The following is a 4033-nucleotide window of genomic DNA, read 5'->3' as shown; positions in this document are numbered from 1 at the left end:
CCCCATCATGCTCCCCCCGCTGTGCTCCCCCATCTCCTGCTTCCCTGTTGCGCTCCCCCCGCTGTGCTCCCCCGTCCCCTGCTCTCCCGCCGTGCGCCTGCCTGTCCCCTGTTCCCCCGGGGACGAGGGACCCACATCTACACCTTCCCAGGCCCACTAGGCCCCTGAGAGCTGCCTGTGCGTCCCAGGCTGCCTTCTCTCTTTCCGACGTGGCCTCAAGTCCGCCGTTTCTCCTTTCCCAGGCCCGGCCACGCTGCCCATGCTCTCCTTTGCAGCCGGAGGCCGGCCCAGCCCAGGGACCCTGCGTCACTTTTACTCTTCACTTCGGGCAGACGTGAAGTCTCCCCCCCGCCACTGCGACGGCTGCTGTTTCTACCCCGAGTCCCCCCCGGGGTGGTTTTTAGGGTCTCAGGGCCTCTCTTGCTTGAGGAGCCTCAGTCAGCACATCCATAGCTAAAGGCTGAGCAGACCCCCAGCCGCAAGCATGCAGACAGCGTGGTGGGGGTCCCGGGTCCGCCCTGCCGAGCGCCCCCCACCCCACACGCTCCATCCCAGCTGAGCGGCCTCCCAGCCTCAGGGGCATGGGGCGGGTGGAGGAAGCCCCCTCTAGAGCTGCGTGGACTGACGGGCTGAGCCTGGGGAGGTCCTGCAGCACAGAACAGGCTGTGAGGGGCCCAGGGATGAGGGACCCTCGCCTCTGGCCAAGACTCTCGTCCTCGGCAGTGTCCCCCCCTGCACACTCAGAGGCTGAGACCACAGGAGCTATGGCCCTGTCCCCACCATGTCGGCCCCTCCGGGTACCCGGGCACGGCAGCCACCCTGGGGCTCTGCAGGTGTGGTGGGGCCAGGGGAGTGGGCCCGGGCCCCGGCGGGCAGGGACGGTGCAGGGGGGCCGGGCTCCTCTGCAGGGGACGCGTTCAGGGCCATCATGGCCCAGCGGCTGCCGATGCCCCGGCCCGAACCTCAGTCCTAGCTGCCCTGTGGGGCCCTCGGCACTGACACCCCAATTCCTCACCCTGTCAGAGGGCGGGGACAAGTGGGAAAATGCAGTGGTCAGTCCCGTCCAGCGGCCATGGCCCGGGGGAAGCCGTGTCGCACCTCGAAAGCGGCCATGCTAGGACATTTTGGCAAATCCCACAGACTCGCCTGGTGGTTCCGACTTAGCTTGTGTCACTGGGTCTTTGATTTTAGAATCTGGCTGTCAGCTGAGAACTCGAAGGTCACGTGGCTGAGGCTGTAAGTGGCGTTTCACACTCGTTACCACTTTCAGGCTGTCGGAGTCACGGGAACGGTTCAGGTGAGCGCAGGGGGCCCGTCGGTAAAGGTGCTGGAAGGGGCTTAGGAGCCCTCCAGGCGTGTTAGTGGGAAATGTGCCGCTTAACGGTCTGTGAAACTAACGAGAACAACGGACAATGCAACGGACACGCTGGGCTCGAGCACGGAAGGAAACCAGGCGTTTGGATCTCAGCTTCCCTGACAAGTCAGTTTTTCGGCCAGGTAATCCCACCTGCGCCCCCGCCCCCTCCCTCCATGGAAGGCTGAGACCTTAGGGAAGAGCGGGGGGGCGGGGTCCCAGGGGCTCAGGGGACCCGGGTCCCGAAAACAGAGCAGGGTGGAGCCAGGTCTTTACAGGGCCCGGGGGGGCCTGGGGGTGCTGCCCCCGGCCCGGGATCAGGGGTGGGGGTCATGGCAACCAGGGCGGGGGGCGGGGGGCTCTGAGGGCGCAGGGCGCTGACCGCAGGCCAGGTCTCCAGCGGTATCCCAAAGAGCGGGACGTGCCAGAGCGGGGGCTCCCCGGGAAGAGGCGGGGGCTCCACGGGCTGCCGGAAGTGGGGAGCTGCAGGACGCGCAGGGAGGGGCCTGGAGGCTGCTGAGACAGCCCAGCAGAGAGGGAAGTGGTCGGTCTGGGGAGGGACACCCGGCTGGTCACCCACAGCTGCTGTGCAGGCGGCACAGACACCGGGGTGGAAGGACACAGAAATGGGGGCAGGAGGCAACGGGAGGGAAGGGACGTCGTGTTGGACATGTTTTCGCCAGGCCGGGGGGACCCTCCAGAGGACGCGCGATGTGGGCTGGGGGGCAGGAACGCTCCCTTGGAGGCCAGGCTGGGACTGGATGGCAGCAGCTCTTGGACCATGGTCAAAAAAGTGAGGGGGGGGAGGCAGAGAGAAGGGGTGGTCTCTGTGGGAACCCCCCAACCCCACGGAGCATGCCGCCCAGCCCCCATTTCACAGAGGAGGCAGCCGCGGCTCGAGTGGTGAAGCATCGCGCCTGGGCTGGTTTGAAACTGTCCTGGACCCCGGAAAAGCCTTGATCTTCTGGTCTGGTGCGTGGGGCCGGCCTGCAGGGTGGGCCTCCTGGTTAGACTATTTCCATGGCGACCCCCCCCCCCATTCAAGTGGGGCTTCATCCACTCTCTGCAGCTCCCAGGAGAGCCCAGATGGAAGCACCCGGGAGGGGCCAGGAGAGGAGAGGCACGGGGTGGGCCTTCCCCACGGTGCCCCGCGAGCCTCCCCCCGCGGCGTCCCCACGAACCTTCCCCTGTGGCGCAGGATCCCGGACGCCATCGGCCCTGCTTCTGTGAAGGTACCTCTTGCTGGGGCCCTCGTCTGGACACTTCCCAGCCTCAGAACTGTAGATTTGTGGCCTAATAAATTCCCTTAGGAAAATCCAGCTTGTTCCGGGAGCTTCAGCCAATGGAGCCGCTGTCCGAGGCTGCTGCTGTTGGGGCAGAGCGGGTGGAGACGGGTCTGGCTGGCCCTGGGGTCCCCTGCCCAGCACAGCCACCTGACGAAAGACCAAGGCCCCCCAACCTCGAGTGGGATTGTGGGTGGACGTGAGCTACTGTATTACTTTTAGAGTCACAAGAACACAATACATCTGTGTTTGGGGTAAAAAATCAGCAAAGCTGGATTGACCCCTGTGCCGGTTTGAATCTGCGGTGGACCCCAGCAGAGCCATGTCCTTTAATCCTCACTCAGCATTTCTGGCTGGGGGATTGTTTCCACGGCGATGTGACCCACCCAATTGTGGGTGGTAACTTCTGATTCGATGGTTTCCATGGAGACGCGTCTCCACCCATTCAAGGTGGGGTTGCTGACTGGAGTCCTTTAAAAGAGGAAACATTTTGGAGAAAGCCCCAGCAGATGCCACAGCACCACGAACGGAGTCCCCCGGCCAGCGGCCTTTGGAGATGAAGAAGGAAAACGCCTCCCGGGAGCTCCGTAAGACAAGAAGCCAGGGTAGGAAGCTGAGCCTTCCCCACACGCCCTTCCAGCTGGGAAAAGTCCTGAGCGCCGTCGGCCCTTCCTGAGCGAAGGTGACCTCCTGTGGGCGCCTTCGGGTGGGCATGTCAATAGACTTGTTTAACTGGGACATTTTCTCCACCTTGGAGCTGGAAACCAGCAACTTACTAACTCCCCTCTGTAAAAGCCACTCTGCTTCTGGCGTGTCGCGTTCCCACAGACCAGGACACCCCGGTGTGATCCTATAGGGACTGGGGGCCTGAGTCAGGACCAGCCAAGCTTAAGCAGATGGCAGGATGCAGGGTGGGGGCAGGGGTGCAGGGAGGGGTGCAGGGAGGGGTGCACAGTGGGTTCAGGGGTGCAGGGTGGGGTGCACAGTGGGTGCAGGGCGGGGTGCAGGGGTGTGGGATGCAGATGTAGGGTGAAGTGCATGGTGGGGTGCAGGGCGGGGCACACAGTGGGGTACAGGGGGTGAAGGGCGGGGTGCAAGGGGTGCAGGATGGGGTGCGGGACGGGGTGCAGGGGGGTGTAGGGTGGCGTGCATAGTAGAGTGCATGGTGGGGTGTATGGCGGGGTACAAGGCAGGGTGCAGGGGTGCAGGGCGGGGTGCACAGTGGGTTCAGGGGTGCAGGGCGGGGTGCACAGTGGGTGCAGGGCGGGGTGCAGGGGTGTGGGATGCAGATGTAGGGTGAAGTGCATGGTGGGGTGCAGGGCGGGGCACACAGTGGGGTACAGGGGGTGAAGGGTGGGGTGCAAGGGGTGCAGGATGGGGTGTGGGACGGGGTGCA

At 64.6% G+C, this 4033-nt stretch overlaps 1 long non-coding RNA gene across 1 annotated transcript; it reads right to left on the bottom strand.

The window, feature by feature from the left end:
* Window positions 1-2076: 2076 nt before the first annotated feature.
* Window positions 2077-3000, bottom strand: LOC143660573 (uncharacterized). The gene is made up of 3 exons (XR_013164127.1): window positions 2814-3000; window positions 2536-2721; window positions 2077-2341 (listed from the first exon to the last, which is right to left on the bottom strand). It is a non-coding gene; the product is annotated as an uncharacterized LOC143660573 (long non-coding RNA).
* Between the last annotated feature and the right edge of the window lie 1033 nt (window positions 3001-4033).

The sequence above is a fragment of the Tamandua tetradactyla genome, chromosome 17 (genome assembly GCF_023851605.1).
Source record: "Tamandua tetradactyla isolate mTamTet1 chromosome 17, mTamTet1.pri, whole genome shotgun sequence".
Taxonomy (NCBI): Eukaryota; Metazoa; Chordata; class Mammalia; order Pilosa; family Myrmecophagidae; genus Tamandua; species Tamandua tetradactyla.
Note: the sequence above shows the minus strand (reverse complement) of the source record. Positions and strands in the feature narration are given on the sequence as shown.